Below are 18,958 nucleotides of genomic sequence, written 5' to 3'. Positions count from 1 at the left end.
AAAAGTGCTAAGTAGATAGATATATACATGATATATACATGATATATACATGAGTGCAGGTGGTGATCAGTGCCAAACATGGAATGATGCAGTGAACACAGCGTAGGGTCATGTGTTAGTGGTGGGAACAGTCATACGGTTATTGTTCATGTGTCCAACAGCAGAGGGGAAGAAACTGTTCTTATGGCGAGAGGTTCTGGTGCGAATGGACCGGAGCCTCCTGCCTGAGGGGAGCAGGTCAAACAGACTGTGTCCAGGGTGAGAAGGGTCAGAACTAGTCTGTCAAATGGAATAAATTCTGTTCCTTCTAATATATGTTCTAAGTATTTGATTCCTTTACCACTCCAATCTGGAAAGTTTATCATATTATTGTTTAGTAATATGTCAGGATTGTTCCAGATAGGTGTACGTTTGCATGGGATTAATGAAGACTCCGTCAATTTTAGATACTCCCACCATGCTGTCAGAGAAGAGCTGATGTTGACGCTTTTGAAGCATTCATGTCGTTGGATGTTTGAGCTGATAAGCTCTAGATTATTGCAAAGTGCTTGTTCTACATCTAGCCAAGGTTCATCTAAGAGGGTATGTTCTAGCCATCCTGAGATAAACTGAAGCCTGTTGGCTAAGAAGTAGTGCTGAAAGTTAGGTAGTTCTAATCCTCCTTTATCCTTGGTCTTTTGTAGTGTTTTTAAGCTTATACGTGGGGGTTTATTTTTCCAAGGGAACTTGGACATGAATGAATCTAGAGATCTGAACCAATCTTGTGGCGGTTTAGTTGGGATCATTGAGAATAAATAATTTATTTTTGGTAAGACCATCATTTTCATAGCGGCAACCCTTCCCATGAGTGATATGGGTAGACATTTCCACCTAGCCAGATCACCTTCTACTTTCTTTAAAAGTGGGATATGGTTTAGTTTAGTTAGATCTGCAAGCTTGGGAGAAACATTAATACCTAAATATTTTATATTTCCCGATTGCAGTGGTGTAGAGGAAGAATTATGGAAGGAGCAATTAATTGGAAGGACTGTAGATCTCTGTGGCTTTTAAACCCCAAAGCACACCGTGCCAAATAATTGGTCCACCCCAAGGATCAGGCCCAAAAAGTGCAATATGAATAAATTTTACATGCTTTACTATCTATCCATCTATGAATTAAGGTATACTAAATAAATGCTGCTAAAGAGATTTGGAAAAATGTTATACTATCTTTTTTTTGTGAATCTTTTATGTATTAAAAAGAAGAAAAAATTAGAAAGCATGAAAAAGTGCTGTGTGGCTCTACATGCTGTAATGTATTGCTATTTCTACAGGTTTCCCAAGGGGACGCTACTGAGAAGCTGGCTCACCAAGTCGCGGCCCAGGTTGCTGCTACTGATCGCAGGCTTGAAGAGGCCTCAGGTGACCCTCATGAGGCGGAAAAGGATGAAGCGCACAAAAGTAGCAAAGGCCACGTAAGCGGTAAATATAGTTTATGTTGCATGGAGAAATGCTGGAACCAACTGGTGACATTTTAGAAAATTGAAAATTGAAAAAATATCACAGCAAAATAAGATTATATTTTTACAGATCCAATCAGGTGACAACATTCTTATCTTTGTCATTCATTCAATTTTCATTTATCAGTCGAAATAAATGTCAATAGACTGGCTATTGCTAAAACAGTGTTGGAATCTATTATTTTTCTGGTTCTCTCGCTGATCGGACCAGTAGTTACATGTGCATGTGTTACATGTTTTTTGGGGGGGGTTTTTGCATGGCTGTGGCTCAGGAGGTACAGCAGGTTTTCTATTATTGGTTGGTTAGTGGTTTACTATAACAATATTCCCTGTAAATCCTCTGTTGGCTGATTATTTAATAATAAAATGTAAATTTACAGTAATTGACTACACAGCAGTGGGAAATAAAGGTCATTAGAGTGCATCTATGTAAAGTAAGCAAGTTTAAAGAAGTCATTCTGGCACTATTGTCTTTTTCAGTGCCAAGTGTCAACACAATGCAGAGCAATTACATAAATCTTGCTTCTTCAGATTATTTTAGAAGTAGTGTTACATCCTCATTGCATAGAGCTATGAATATTGTGGTCCCTCATTAAAAAAAGGCAGATATCAGAAGTCTACCAGAGCAAATAATAAGTGATATCTATGTGTGTTTAACATATCCAATGTGCCTTGCCATGGGGTTGTACTGAAAAAATAGAAAAAAAAAATAGAGGTTAAGTTCCTGGCGACTTTTAGGCACCAACAACATTGTATGTTCTTCTGTGCGAGTGTCACAACTCACTTGATACAGCCTATCTTTAATCAATATTAAAGTGCTAGTAGGTGTGTGCTGCTTCAGGGCACACCAAGTGACCATCAATTTTTATCACTTGGTGGAAGGCTGAGCCTAGGGTATTGTCAAGACTGCTCCAGTGGAAAATCTTCTGTGGAGCAAAAAGGCCCCGCTGTCTGCTCCTCCTCAGAGTCAGCGTCGCACAACACCATATTGATGCTGTGAGCAGCACAAACACTCCACTAAAGGTTGCTAAAGCATCCCCATGCCCTCCCACAACAAGTTATTGAACTCCGGCGAATCTCTTCCCCGAATTATAGGAAGCGTCAGGCACGGGCTATGTGCAGACTTCACAACTAGCTTTTGCCCTAATATTTGTTTCATGAATCTCTCCATACATAAACCTAACCTTCAACCACTCCGCCTCCAACAATGTCCTGGGCCAAACCAGGGTTTGGTGAACCAGGGTCTGCATGCAACCCAAATCCATCATAGCCTGGCGGCTATATCCACTATATCCACCATAGTCCATACCACCTAGCATCTTACCAAAACGTTGTACGTCCCTCCTGGACTGAGGGAGGGTGTTGACCCCTCAGCAACACAGAACACCTGCCTGACCTCTGTCAGCGTGTATTCCTGGGGAAAATGTCCCAGCTGCCCCCACCACCAACACTGTTGCACAACCTGCAATGAAGCTGTCCTCTGAACACGCTGCTGTACCCCTCCCCTGCAGCTGAGCCTCAAACCAAACCCCACTACACTGTATTAATCTTTCACTCAACCTTGAGTGGTCTCCCAGCTCCTGCAACCAAAAAAAAAAAAAAAAAAATCCCCAAAATGATGCTGCCACCATCATGCTTCATTGTAGGGATGGTATTGGCCAGGTGATGAGTGGGTTTCTCCTCTCTTAATTGCCCCTTGGGGATAAATAAAGTTTTTTTGACTTTGACTTTCCTAGAGATCTGATGCTTGGTTTCAGGCTAAATAGTTCAATTCTTGTTTCATTAGACCTGAACATTTTGTTTTGGTCTAAGATTCCTTCAAGTACCTTTTGCAAACTATAGTGCCTTTTATTGAGAACTGGCTTGTACATCAGGGAAACCAAACAACCTCCGGCGAAGCAGATGTCACAACACAGAGATACCTCGTCAGGCCAGGGCTCTGCAGTCTATTTACACCTGCAGGCCAGTGGACACTCTTTCAGCGATGGGGATGTACACATCCTGGACAGGAAGGAACGCTGGTTTGAGCGCGGAGTCAAGGAGGCCATTTACGTGAAAAGGGAAAGACCATCTCTGAATCGAGGAGGGGACCTAAGGGTACATCTTTCACCATCTTACAATGCTGTGATTTCAGCTATTCCCCAACTCTCTGTGAATGGTACTCATGGCCACTGATCAGTGGCATTTGATGAGTGAGTGTTGATCAGTGGTTGTTCATCAACGGTCATGACAATCTGCATACTATTCAATTCAATTCAATTCAATTTTATTTATATAGCGCCAAATCACAACAAAAGTCGCCTCAAGGCGCTTCATAGATACAGAGAAAAACCCAACAATCATATGACCCCCTATGAGCAAGCACTTTGGCGACAGTGGGAAGGAAAAACTCCCTTTTAACAGGAAGAAACCTCCGGCAGAACCAGGCTCAGGGAGGGGCGGCCATCTGCTGCGACCGGTTGGGGTGAGAGAAGGAAGACAGGATAAAAGACATGCTGTGGAAGAGAGACAGAGGTTAATAACAGATATGATTCAATGCAGAGAGGTCTATTAATACATAGTGAGTGAGAAAGGTGACTGGAAAGGAAAAACTCAATGCATCTTGGGAATCCCCCGGCAGCCTACGTCTATTGCAGCATAACTAAGGGAGGATTCAGGGTCACCTGGTCCAGCCCTAACTATATGCTTTAGCAAAAAGGAAAGTTTTAAGCCTAATCTTAAAAGTAGAGATAGTTTCTGTCTCCCGAATCCAAACTGGAAGCTGGTTCCACAGAAGAGGGGCCTGAAAACTGAAGGCTCTGCCTCCCATTCTACTTTTAAATACTCTAGGAACAACAAGTAGGCCTGCAGAGCGAGAGCGAAGTGCTCTAATAGGGTGATATGGTACTACAAGGTCATTAAGATAAGATGGGGCCTGATTATTTAAGACCTTGTATGTGAGGAGCAGGATTTTGAATTCAATTCTGGATTTAACAGGAAGCCAATGAAGGGAAGCCAAAACAGGAGAAATATGCTCTCTCCTTCTAGTCCCTGTCAGTACTCTTGCTGCAGCATTTTGGATTAGCTGAAGGCTTTTCAGTGAGTTTTTTGGACATCCTAATAATAATGAATTACAGTAGTCCAGCCTGGAAGTAATAAATGCATGAACTAGTTTTTCAGCGTCACTCTGAGACAGGATATTTCTAATTTTAGAGATGTTGCGCAAATGGAAGAAAGCAGTCTTACATATTTGTTTAATATGTGCGTTGAAGGACATGTCCTGGTCAAAAATGACTCCAAGGTTCCTCACAGCGTTACTGGAGGCCAAGGTAATGCCATCCAGAGTATGAATCTGGTTAGATACCATATTTCTAAGATTTTCAGGGCCGAGTACAATAACCTCAGTTTTATCTGAATTAAGAAGCAGAAAGTTAGCGGCCATCCAGGTCTTTATGTCTTTAAGACATTCCTGCAGTTTAACTAATTGGTGTGTGTTATCTGGCTTCATGGACAGATAGAGCTGGGTGTCATCTGCATAGCAGTGAAAATGTATGCTATGTCTTCTAATGATGCTGCCTAAGGGAAGCATGTATAATGTAAACAGAATTGGTCCTAGCACTGAACCCTGTGGAACTCCATAATTAACCTCAGTGTGTGAAGAGGACTCTCCATTTACATGCACAAATTGGAGTCTATTAGATAGATATGATACAAACCACTGCAGTGCAGTACCTGTAATACCTACAGCATGTTCTAATCGCTCTAATAGGATATTATGGTCGATAGTATCGAACGCTGCACTGAGGTCTAGCAGGACAAGCACAGAGATGAGTCCACTGTCAGAGGCCATAAGAAGATCATTTGTAACGTTCACTAAAGCTGTTTCTGTGCTGTGATGAGCTCTGAAACCTGACTGAAACTCTTCAAATAAACATTCCTCTGCAGATGATCTGTTAGCTGTTTGACAACTACTCTTTCAAGGATTTTTGATATGAAAGGAAGGTTGGAGATTGGCCTATAATTAGCTAAGACTGCTGGGTCTAGAGATGGCTTTTTGAGTAAAGGTTTAACCACAGCCAGCTTGAAGGCCTGTGGTACATAGCCGACCATTAGAGATAGGTTGATCATATTTAAGATCGAAGAATTAATCAATGGCAGGACTTCTTTGAGCAGTTTTGTAGGAATGGGGTCTAAAAGACACTAATGATCAAGGAACTAACCTCCCAGCCAATTGTTTATTCAGTGGTTCTTAGAGATGTGCAAAGCAGGCGTATTTGTATCTGTATTTGTATTTGTTGAGGGTGGAAAAGTATTTGTATGTGCATTCGAGTAAAATTCTAAATAGGCATAATAATCAAGTTTTTTTGCGTTTAACTTCGAATTAACGTTATAGTGTAAGTATTCTTTAATTATATCCATTATAATAATTATGGATATGCAATATTAGTTTATGTTTTTCCATAAATCCAGCAATGAATATGTAACAAGGAACATCATCAAAAAGAAAATAACAGCAATTGCTTCATCCATGATTAAACCACCAACTGATAAAATACCATTGTGAAGATTATGAACCCCACCACCTCCTTGTTGGAGGACACTGAACAGACAGCGAAACTGACTTGCAGGGGCAGGACATGGTTGTGATGATGAATTGGTGCTGGTGGGGGGATTGATGCTTGTGGGGGGAGTTGGCAGACAGTACCAGGAGAGGATGCTTTAAGTGCATGTGATTATGCATAGCAGATGTTGCCAGATGTTTGATATATCTGCCTCTGCTGATTTGACTTTTGCACACATTACATATCACTTTGGTTTAATCTGCAGTACTGACTGTAAAATGCTTCCACACAGCAACACTCTTTTCTATTTCATTACCCAAATCCATGTGGGGAGTTTCAGCTAAGTTAATGAGTGACGGGAAGCTATGCTAAAGTTAATTACTCTATAGCCCACATCTTGCTGTCTGCAAAACTAACTTAAATTAACTTAAACGTACCATATAACTCCCACAAGTGCATAAAATTCAACACAACTACACAAGCATTGTTTTAACATTTTAAACCAAACGTTAACGTTACTCTGTCAACAGCCTATTTGTAAATTACCGAGCTTACGTAACAGAGCTACGTAAACAAAATGAACATGAGAGACCCGACTGCAGTCGTCAGTAATGCAGCGTAATAGAATAATCTTCCGATCTTCGCGAAAGTTATAAACCGCCTCCAGAACTCAGTTAAGGTATAAAAAAAATCTATTCAACAATAATAGTGATGCAGTTCAGCCTTTTTTTTTCGCTCAGCCGAGCCTTCTCTGTTGCTGTGTGGAGCAGCCCATGTCAGTCACCTCTTTTACACGTCACTCATCTAGTCATGCACAGCGGTCTCATAAGGGAACTCAGCTTTTTGATATGAAGTTTTTCTTGTTCCCGAATATGAATATTTTTTTAAAGTATTTGTTCAATCTAAAAAAAACACGTTATTTGTGCCTTTCCGAATACCGTATTCGGGTTTGGCTCCACCCCTAGTGGTTCTAGTTTCAGTCATTATGCAAATGTACTGTTTATAAGGTTGGGGAAACCTGCAGTCAGCTGAGACCGAAGAAGTCACTTGGATGAGTGACGAAACGTTTCTCCCACTGAAAACGCTACGTCCAGATGAATCAGCTTTTTGGGATACTGTATTTCAATACTGAACTGTAAAATGGCCTTGCTCCCATTTCTCTCTGTGTTCTCAGCCTGTATCACTACACTTGCAGTCTTGAAGCGTCTGCTCCCCTTCCTTCTTTCACATAATGATATGATACCAGTCTGTCTTTGGATGTGATTGGCTGCATAGTGTGGCCATGAAAATAAAGTCTCAGTCTCACCCTTGCCGGCATGGATTCTTCAGCCTTGCTGAAAATTACACATACCAACGGGCCATTAATAACTGACATGGAAGAAAAAATAAGACTTGTGAGATTAGAAATCTCTCTTTTTAAGAATCTAGGCCAATAAAGACAGCAGTACAGTCAGTCGATTTTTTTTAGCACACAGAGTTTCAAAACATTTTATAGTTGTAAAGAATTGAAAATGGTCATTTGTTGAATTTGCAGCATTAGTAGATCAATTTTACTGAAATCAAAAGCTATTTCAATCAAAAACATCTTAACAGGTCAAGTTACATATTAACATAGGACACCTTGTTTGATATCAGTTTTACAATTCTTGCATCCATGTAACTTGTAAGTTTTTGGAAAGTTTCTACTTGAATGTCTTTGCAGCCCCCCAGAGCTGCTGTTTGGATGTGAACTGCCTCCCACCCTTGTATTCTCAATAGGATTGAGGTCAGGGAAGAATGGGGGCCACACCATAAGTTTCTCTTATTTTATGCCGATAGCAGCCAAAGATGCAGAGGTTCCTTGTAGCATAAGATGGTGCATTGTCTTGTATGAAGACGGTTTTGTTGCAGAAGGCACAGTTCTTCTCTTTCTACCATGGAAGAGAGTGGTCAGTCAGAAACTCCACATACTTTGCAGAGGTCTTTTTCACACCAAGCTCTCTCCCCGTGATTCCGGCTCTAAACATGACTCCACCACCTCCTTGCTGATGTTGCAGCCCTGTTGAGGCATGATAGCTGTCCACCAACCATCCACCACTGCATCCATCTGGCCCATCCAGGGTTGCACGGCACTCAGGACTGTTTGAAAATTAGTCTTCTTGTAGTTCTGGGCCCACTGCAGCCGTTTCTGCTTGTGAGCATTGGTTAGAGTGGCCAAATATAAGGTTTATGCACAACTGCAAGTCTCTGGAGGATCCTACACTTTGATGTTCGCAGGGCTCCAGAGGCACCAGCAGCACCAGCAGCTTCAAAATATCTATTTGCTGCTTTGTAATGGCCTTTTAGCAGCTGCTCTCTTAACCTGATGTATTTGTCTGGCAGAAACCTTCCTCGTTGTGCCTTTATCTGCACGAACCCATGTGTGCTGTGACTCAGCCACAAATCTCTTACATTATGGTGGTCACGCTTAAGTTTTCGTGAAATATCTGAGGTTTTCATTACATGTCCAAGGCATTCAACTATTTCACGCTTTTCAGCAACAGAGAGATCATTTTTCCTTCCTATATTGCTTGAAAATGGTGGTCTGCTTAATAATGTGGAACATCCTTCTTTAGTAGTTTTTCCTTTAATTGGGCTCACCTGGCAAACTAATGATCATAGGTGTCTAATATTGATTTCAATCATTCAAAGAGCACAATTCCATCCATGGGTTTAATTGAAAAACAACTTATTTAATCTTTATGACACTTAAACACAATTTGCATAATAATTTGGAACGTATAGAATCTATAGAACTAAGATAATAACTTACCACATATTTCAAATTTTCTAGAGAAGGTAAAGACATGGTCCGAAGTTCAGTGACTTAGATGAAAATCACATTATTCCTCTTGTATCTGAGGTTCAACTAACAGACACTCTCCTTTCAAGCACCCTGGCATAGAAGTGTGGTCCCCCGATGGTTGGAGCATGCCCTACAGTCATCCTTCTGAAGATGGGACTCACCATCTCCATGAACATTGTAGAGGCAAACCCAGGGGCTCTAGACCAAGGTGTTGTTTAACTGCCTCAGTGACCTGATCCCCAGTGATAAACGAGCCTTACCCCTAGTCCCCAGATAATCGGATCCCTCTATGGAAGACATGTCTGTGGGAAGAAGTCCTCACAGTATTCCTTACATTACATGACAATATCCTCAGTTGGAACTTTTCCACTCCTAAGTCACCTAACAGTTTGCCAAAATCTCTTTGAGGCAGCCTGAAAGTCTTTTTCCTTGGCCTGCTCCTCCTCCCAAATTCGCGTTTTTGTTTTCATCACTACCCAAGCCGTGTTCCGCTTGGCCTGCCAGTACCTATCGGCCAGTACCTAATGCCATGTCTTATTTGTGTGCTAATGTGGAATTTAATTTAAGATGGTGCTCTGAGACAAAACATCGGGATAAGCCAGAAAACCTAAATGCAGAGCAGAAAATACAGAAAGTAGAAGAACTAAAGAATAATCTGACATCTCAGCAGACGTTTTTCACCAGAGCAAAATCACAAAGTGAAGTTGTTGTGAAAGCAAGTTTTACTGTGATAGATGAGATAGCCAAATCAACCCCGTCATTTACCGAGGGAAAGTTTCTGAAGAGCTGCATGATGAAGGTGTGTGACGTATTGTGTCCAGACAAAACGCAGATTTTGGCAAATGTGAGCCTGAGCAGAAATACGATTGTTAATTGGGTTTGTGAGACGGCCACTGATTTAAGAACACAGTTGTATGAAAGAAGCAAAGACTTTATTGCATACTCTCTTGCTGTGAAACAAAGTACAGACATGATGAACATTACACAGCTGACCATCTTCATCCGTGGAGTGGACTCAAATTTGCGCGTTACAGAGGACATTAAATCAATGCACTGGACAATGACAGGAAAATACATTTTTGAAAACATATGTCAAAGTGTAACCGACATGAAACTGCCCTGGGACAAACTTGTTGGACTTACAAAAAAGTGGACTAGTCGGCAGGATGCAAGTAAAGATGCAGGAGGAGAACTGTACTGGTGAGTTAACAGCATATCACTGCGTCATACAACAGGAAACGCTGTGTGGTAAAGTCCTAAAAATGGAGCATGTAATGAGCACCATAACACAAACTGTAAATTTTATCCGAGCAATTTCAGTCTTTTATGGGGGAAATAGATTCAGAGTTTGCCGACATTTCTCATCATACAGAGGTCCGTTGGCTGAGTTGGGGAAAGTTCTCAATAGAGTTTTTTAGCTCAGCAAGGAAATCTGTCAGTTCATGGACATGGCATGTATGATGCAGTGTAGACATTTCAAGTGAAGCTGCTCTTATGGGAGTCACAAATGCACCAGTGCAACTTGCCTCACTTTCCCTGTAGCCAAGTAATGTTGAACCAAGTCAGTGCAACAGTGTTCCCAAATGCGGACATTGCTGATAAATTGAGTGCACTGCGCACTGAGTTCGCACGGCACTTTGGTTCAATTCAATTCAATTCAATTCAATTTTATTTATATATAATAATAATAATAATAATGGATTGCATTTATATAGCGCTTTTCGGGACCCCTCCAAGCGCTTTACAATACCACTATTCATTCACTCTCACATTCACACACTGGTGAAGGCAAGCTACAGTTGTAGCCACAGCTGCCCTGGGGCAGACTGACAGAGGCGAGGCTGCCATATTGCGCCATCGGCCCCTCTGGCCATCACCAGTAGGCGGTAGGTGAAGTGTCTTGCCCAAGGACACAACGACCGAGACTGTCTGAGCCGGGGCTCGAACCGGCAACCTTCCGATTACAAGACGAACACCCAACTCTTGGGCCACGATCGCAAAATCACAACAAAAGTCGCCTCAAGGCGCTTCATAGACACAGAGAAAAACCCAACAATCATATGACCCCCTATGAGCAAGCACTTTGGCGACAGTGGGAAGGAAAAACTCCCTTTTAACAGGAAGAAACCTCCGGCAGAACCAGGCTCAGGGAGGGGCGGGGCCATCTGCTGCAACCGGTTGGGGTGAGAGAAGCACAAAAAGAGAATTTCGAACTGCTTCGCAACCCATTTACAGTTGACGTGGAAACTGCACCTGTGCAGATTCAGATGGAGCTGATGGAGCTGCAGTGTAATGGGACACACTCAAGACAAAGTACGACACTGAAGGGCCCGCACAGTTTACTGTTCCATTCCTGAAGCAATGCCCCAGTTCCGTCTACATGCGGCTCGAACCTTATGTATGTTTGGTAGCACATATCTCTGTGAGAAGCTGTTTTCAGTGTTGAAGGTTAACAAAACAGCACACAGGAGTCGTCTCACTGATGAACACCTGCAGTCCATCCTGAGAATCTCTACAACACAAGACCTCACACCAAACTTGAACGAGCTTGTCATCTTAAAAGATGCTAGCTTCTGATCTAGCTCTGACAAAATGGCACAAGAGCAAAGAAAATTGAATGTTATGATTTGTTGGGGGTTTTTTTTACTTTTGCTGAAAAGCAGAAATTTTATTTATATTTACAGTTTGTTTTTTGCATCATGTTCATATTTTATAGTTTGAATTTGTATCATTTTGACAGGAGACATTTTTATGAAGAGCAAAATATTTTAAGTTTATTTTATTTTTTTAATATATGGCATAATAGCAACAAAATCTCATTGTTTTGATTTATTTTTTTTTATTTGTTGTTATTTTAGCGTTTACTTAAAAGCACAATTTTCATTCATTTTTTCTGGGTTTTTTTGGCAGCATGTTCATATTTCTAACTTGCATAATTTTTACAGGATATGTTTTTATAGAGAGCAAAATATTTAAAGTTGAAGTTAAAGTTTATTTTTTCTAAGTTTATTTATTCTGGAATAATATTCCTGTCTGTTTTTATTCATATTTATATTTAAAAAACATTGTTTTAGTGTGTTCAATAAATGTTTATCTTGTTTGGCCCGCGACCTAAAGTGTGCCTTGAGTTTTGGCCCCCTGTGCAATTGAGTTTGACACCCCTGCCCTAGGGTGTCTCCAGCGGCTCCATTTTTACATTTTTCCAACACAGTCATTCCATTATTCTTTATTTGATGTTAATGGGGTTCATGTTTTCATTACTGATTGTGCATGTACTTTTTCTTACTTTTTTGTCAGTAATTTCTGTTCATCTTGCTGATTTGTGTATTTGTGAAAAAAGAATACTAGCTATGACAAACTTTGATGAGGTATCTTTTCTTTTTCCAGAACCTGCAGCCGAATGCCCCACTTCACCTGAGTCCTTAAAGGATAGGATGTACTTCCTGGATATGGAAGAGAAAGAAAAAGAAGACTTGTGTGTTGGATCTTTGCCCCAGCAACGAACTAATATCAGAGAACCACAAAACAGAATGAAGCTAGAGGATAAACCACACAGACTGAAACCTCCGGACTAATCATTATTAGACCCAGACCTGGACTACCAACTTCACCTGTTTCTTCAAATATGCATCTGTTTTGGCTCATTAGACGCTAATGGTGGTAGCTTCTAAATTATTCTACATTATTCCTGTCCAGAGAATAACTCTTAGTAGACCAAATACAGCTGACATTGTGTTCATACCCTGCTGTCTAAACTTTTTGATGGGCATCAACTCTTGCTTCACATTCTTATGTCAGATTAAAACTTTTCAATTAGTTCATTTCCACAAAGTACGGAGCCCTACAAACCAAGAAAATGTGAACATCAGCACATTCATATATAGGTGATTTACAAATTTCTCAGTTTCTCAGAAACAGGAGCAAAAATACATTTACTAGTCATGTCTATAATCACAACATTGCAAATAATAATAAAGCAAATAATACAGTTGCTCAATTACTTGTGCTGTCGTTGCAAGACACGCACTCAAGTAACATTAAGTTGTTACCTGACTATTAGAGGAACATTTGCAGACTACATCCTATAGGTTTTAGGCAAATTTGGGAGGACAACTCTTTTTCATATTTCCATAGAAAAAGTTTTGGAACCTTACACAAGCACCTTGAGGCAACTTGCTGTGATTTGGTACTATATGGAATAAAATGGAATTGAATTGAAATACTTTTCCTGACATAATAAAATCCTCTCACAACATCAGAAAATTAAAGTTTGTGAGGTTCTCTGCTTGGGTAATAAGTTTACAGTCCCTATTGTAACAACAGATCCATTCAGAAATAAAATATCATACAGTAGAAGGTATGAGCTCTGAGAAATGGTCTTACTGAAGTGTGGTGTAGTGATGTGCTTACTTTGAAAACAATTCAGTAAATGGGTTTTTAAACAAAGGATATGTGCTTCAATGCAACATATCTAGGACTGCTTTCTTCCATTTGTGCAATATCTCTCAAATTTGAAATGAAGCTGAAAAAGCAGTTCATGCATTTATTACTTCTGGGCTGGAATTCTGGAATGTGTTATTATGTCCTAAAAATGTATTGAAAAGCCTTTAGTTGATCCAAATTCTGTAGCAAGACTACTGACAGGCTAAAAAGACAGAGCAGAAAAAATACAGAAATGAACTTAAAATCCTGCTCCTCCCATACAAGCTGGTGAATAATCAGGCCTTATCTTGTCATAATAGCCTTATAGTGCAATATCACCCCATTAGAGCACTTCCCTCTCAGACTGCAGGCTTACTAGTAGTTCCTTGAGTATATAAAAGTAGAAAGTGAATGGGAGAAAGTAGAATGGGAGGCAGAGCCTTCAGCTTTAAGGGCCCTCTTCTGTTGAACCAGCTTTCCAGTTAGGATATAGAACACCCTCTATACTTTTAAGATTAGGCTTAAAACTTTCCTTTTTGATTAAGCATATTGTTAGGGCTGGATCAGCTGACCCTAAATCCTCAGTTACTCTGGAATACATCTGCTGGGGGATTCCCCATGCTGGGGATGCATTAAGTGTTTTTTCTTCAGTCCTCTTTTTCACCTCACTATGTGTGCCATTATTAGTTATTATTAATTTCTGTCTCTCTTCCACAGCATGTCTTTTGTCCTGTTTTTCTCCTCTCCCCAAGCAGCCACATCAGATAGCCACCCCTCCTTCAGCCGGGTTCTGCAGGAGGTCGCCAAAGTATTTGCTCATAGAGGGTCATTAGATCGTTAAGATTTTCTCTGTTTCTTTGTGTTATTGTAGGGTCTTTACCTTACATTATAAAGCACCTTGAGGCAGCCGTTGTTGTGATGTGGTGCTGCATAAATATAATCAAATTGAATTGTATTGAAAAGGAGATAGAAGAAACATTGTGGGCAAATAGGTTTTCAAGTAGTTTGAACTAAGAGTTAGTGATGTCTCATTTCCTTCTAATCTGATACCAAGTAACTTAATGTGCTTTGAAAATCAAAATAAAAAAGTGTATTTCAAATTATACCTTGAATAAAAGACATCATACTACTTTTTCTTATTTTTTAATTATGAAGAATTGTCACACAAGAAACAAAAAATCTGAAAAGTCAATGCTTATATTTAAAAATATTTAATTAACAATCACTCAAAACACATGCGACTGATTGAAAATAATAATAAAGCTGGGAAACATTTTATAGATACTATCCTTACCTAAACCTTGTTTTACCCCATGTACGTTGTATTTTTTAACGACACCTAGCCTATATAATCCACTTTAAACCTTACCTGACTAAATCTAAGCCAATTGGATTGATGTGAGGTGATCTCTGGGACACACTCCAATCTAAACTCATACATCTTTGTATTATAGCATGTATTTATTTCATTACTTATTTCATAACCATGTTAATTAGTGTACATTTGAACAAATGGGAATTCAGTAGTTTTAAGGATGAAGTGAATTAACATTACTAAAAATCGACACAAAAACCTAAGCCTAGACATAAATCATTTTACAAAATTTATCAACAGTGCTACACGTCGCCAACAGCTCCACATTTTCTCCCTCTGTACCTGGATAGTGCAATATCAGACTTGCCCTTTACAGCACCTGTCCCTCTCCTTCTCTTCAGTTCGCCTCATCATAATCTCATCATATTCGGTGTTATAATTTGCTTTTGATAGTATATGACAAGGTTTGTGGTCTTGCCACGTGTCACAAACCAAGTCTTGGCTGTTTATGGAGCTGAAAAAGCTCCGCTTATGCCTATGCTTATGATCAGCCATTATTGTCAACTGAGGGATTGAACGCACATAAGCCTTGATGCATTTATACATGCATATTTCACATATCACAATGACAGAGGAAGAAGTAGTTCCTACCAATCATTTAGACGATCCAAATAATATTTATATTCCACTGTGTTCCTGTTAACTACAACCAAAAATTTAGCCCAAATTACTGCAATATTAATATTTTAATATAAAAATCTATTTTAGAACATAAATATCTGGATCAGAAGAATCAATATTTCAGTATCGATTTGATTTGATTTTAAAAGTGAGAACACTGTCATTTTAACACATTAATCTCTGTTAAGGATTCCTAGGGTAGACACCTGTCAGAATCGCTCATTCTAGGTAAAATAAAGGCTCTTTATGCATCTTCATAAAGAAAGGTTTGATTCATTAAGAGGCTGAAAAACAGTTTTCTGCTAGTAAACTATAGGAGATAGAATAAACTTCTTCTGCAAATACATTTTCAAGCACTTTGAACTAAGATTTTAAAATTATACTCAAAATGAAAAAGAAACTGACAAATTTCTGGGAGAACAGTGTTGTTTCAACACACGAACCGCTGTTAAGGATTCTTAACATAGACACCTATCAGACTCTCTTGTTCTAGGTATAATAATTCAATTCAATTCAATTTTATTTATATAGCACCAAATCACAACAAAAGTCGCCTCAAGGTGCTTTATATTGTACAGTGGATCCTATAATAACAGATACAGAGAAAAACCCAACAATCATATAACCCCCTATGAGCAAGCACTTTGGCGACAGTGGGAAAGAAAAACTCCCTTTTAACAGGAAGAAACATCCGACAGAACCAGGCTCAGGGAGGGGCCATCTGCTTCGACCGGTTGGGGTGAGAGAAGGAAGACAGGATAAGGACATGCTGTGGAAGAGAGACAGAGATTAAAAACAGATATGATTCAATGCAGAGAGGTCTATTAATACATAGTGAGTGAGAAAGGTAAAAAAAAAAAAAAGGAAAAACTCAGTGCATCATGGGAATCCCCCGGCAGCCTACACCTATTGCAGCATAACTAAGGGAGGATTCAGGGTCACCTGGTTCAGCCCTAACTATATGCTTTAGCAAAAAGGAAAGTTTTAAGCCTAATCTTAAAAGTAGAGATAGTGTCTGTCTCCCGAATCCAAACTGGAAGCTGGTTCCACAGAAGAGGGGCCTGAAAACTGAAGGCTCTCCCTCCTATTCTACTTTTAAATACTCTAGGAACAACAAGTAGGCCTGCAGTGCATTGAAGGACATGTCTTGGTCAAAGATAACTCCAAGGTTCCTCACAGTGCTACTGGAAGCCAAGGTAATGCCATCCAGAATAAGAATCTGGTTAGATACCATATTTCTAAGATTTTCAGGGCCGAGTACAATAATCTCAGTTTGATCTGAATTAAGAAGCAGAAAGTTAGCGGCCATCCAGGTCTTTATGTCTTTAAGACATTCCTGCAGTTTAACTAATTGGTGTGTGTTATCTGGCTTCATGGATAGATAGAGCAGGGTGTCATCTGCATAGCAGTGAAAATGTATACTATGTCTTCTAATGATACTGCCTAGGGGAAGCATGTATAATGTAAACAGAATTGGTCCTAGCACTGAACCCTGTGGAACTCTATAATTAACCTCAGTGTGTGAAGAGGACTCTCCATTTACATGTACAAATTGGAGTGTATTAAATAGATATGATACAAACCACTGCAGCGCAATACCTACAGCATGTTCTAATCGCTCTAATAGGATATTGTGGTCAACAGTATCGAACGCTGCACTAAGGTCTAGCAGGACAAGCACAGAGATGAGTCCACTGTCAGAGGCCATAAGAAGATCATTTGTAACCTTCACTAAAGCTGTTTCTGTGCTGTGATGAGCTCTGAAACCTGACTAAAACTCTTCAAATAATCCTTTCCTCTGCAGATGATCTGTTAGCTGTTTGACAACTACTCTTTCAAGGATTTTTGATATGAAAGGAAGGTTGAGATTGGCCTATAATTAGCTAAGACTGCTGGGTCTAGAGATGCTTTTTGAGTAAAGGTTTAACTACAGCCAGCTTGAAGGCCTGTGGTACATAGCCGATTATTAGAGATAGGTTGATCATATTTGAGACTGAAGCATTAATTATTGGCGGGACTTCTTTGAGCAGTTTTGTAGGAATGGGGTCTAAAAGACACGTTGATGGTTTGGAGGAAGTGATTATTGAAGTTAACTCAGAAAGATCAATTGGAGAAAAAGAGTCTAACTGAATATCAATGGTACTAAGAGTAGCTGTAGATAATATTACATCTGTGGGATGATTATTGGTAATTTTTTCTCTAATGATCAAAAATTTATTTGGGAAGAAGTTCATGAAGTCATTACTAGTTAGCGTTAAAGGGATTGTTGGCTCAGTGGAGCTCTGACTTTTTGTCAGCCTGGCTACAGTGCTGAAGAGAAACCTAGGGTTGTTCTTATTTTCTTCAATCAGTGACGAATAGTAAGATGTTCTGGCTTTGCGGAGGGCTTTCTTATAAAGCAGCAAACTATTTCTCCAGGCTAAATGATGATCCTCTAAATTTGTGACACGCCATTTCCTCTCCAGCTTACGAGTTATCTGCTTTAGGCTATGCGTTTGAGAATTATACCACGGAGTCAGGTACTTCTGATTTGAGTCCTTAGTTTTCACAGGAGCTACAGTATCTGGAGTCGTACGCAGTGAGGAGGTAAAATTATTAACAAGATAATCGACCTCTGTTGGGGTAGCGTTCAGATAGCTGCTCTGCTCTGTGTTGGTACAGGGCATTGAAGATGATAACAGTGGGTGGATTATATTCTTAAACTTAGTTACAGCGCTTTCAGAAAGACATCTACTGTGATAGTCTACTCCCCACTGCTGTGTAATCAATTATTGTAAATGTAAATGTTATCAGGAAATGATCAGACAGGAGAGGGTTTTCAGGAAACACTGTTAAATGTTCAGTTTCTATTCCATGTGTTAAAACAAGAGCTAGAGTGTGATTAAAGTGGTGGGTGGGTTCTTTTACAGTTTGAGAGAAGCCAATTGAGTCTAATAACAGATTAAATGCCATGTTGAGGCTGTCATTTTAGCATCTACATGAACGTTTCAAATCACCCACAATAATTATTTTATTTGAGCTCAGAACTAAATTAGATATAAAGTCTGAGAAATCAGACAGAAACTCTGTGTAAGTCCCAGGTGGACGATAGATGATAACAAGTAAGACTGGTTTCTGAGTTTTACAGCTGGGGTGGACAAAGCTAAGCATCAGGCTTTCAAATGAATTAAAAGTCTGTCTGGGTCTTTGGTTGATTAATAGGCTGGTGTGAAAAATTGCTGCCACACCGCCCCCTCGGCCTGTGCTTTGAGATTTCTGGTAGTTAGAATGACTCGGGGGTGTTGATTCATTTAAACTAACATAATCATCCGGCTGCAACCAGGTTTCTGTAAGGCAGAGTAAATCGATTTGTTGATCAATTATTAAGTCATGTACTCACAGAGACTTGGAGGAGAGAGACCTAATATTTAATAATCCACATTTCACTGTTTTACTCTTTGGTTCAGATGTGGATACTGTATTGTTCTTTCTTTGTAATTTTTCATGTTTAAGTTGTTTATTGCTGGTTTTTAGTTTGCTTTTTGTCTGTTTGGGAGCTGACACAGTCTCAATGGAGATGGGTTTTTGGGGGGGTAGCAGGAGGAGAGAAGCTGCAGAGAGGCGTGTAAGACTGCAACTCTGCTTCCTGGTCCCAACTCTGGATAGTCATATTTTAGGGGGTTTAATAAATTTGTCC

The 18,958-nt window shown here is 39.8% G+C and overlaps 1 long non-coding RNA gene across 1 annotated transcript; it reads left to right on the top strand.

Moving 5' to 3' along the window:
• The first annotated feature begins 1,250 nt into the window (after positions 1 to 1,250).
• On the top strand, positions 1,251 to 12,605 carry LOC146386216 (uncharacterized). Its single transcript, XR_014800552.1, has 2 exons — positions 1,251 to 1,461; positions 12,252 to 12,605. It is a non-coding gene; the product is annotated as an uncharacterized LOC146386216 (long non-coding RNA).
• Positions 12,606 to 18,958: the final 6,353 nt, after the last annotated feature.

The sequence above is a fragment of the Perissodus microlepis genome, chromosome 6 (genome assembly GCF_051167445.1).
Source record: "Perissodus microlepis isolate ML-2025 ecotype Zambia chromosome 6, ASM5116744v1, whole genome shotgun sequence".
Classification (NCBI taxonomy): Eukaryota; Metazoa; Chordata; class Actinopteri; order Cichliformes; family Cichlidae; genus Perissodus; species Perissodus microlepis.
Note: the sequence above shows the minus strand (reverse complement) of the source record. Positions and strands in the feature narration are given on the sequence as shown.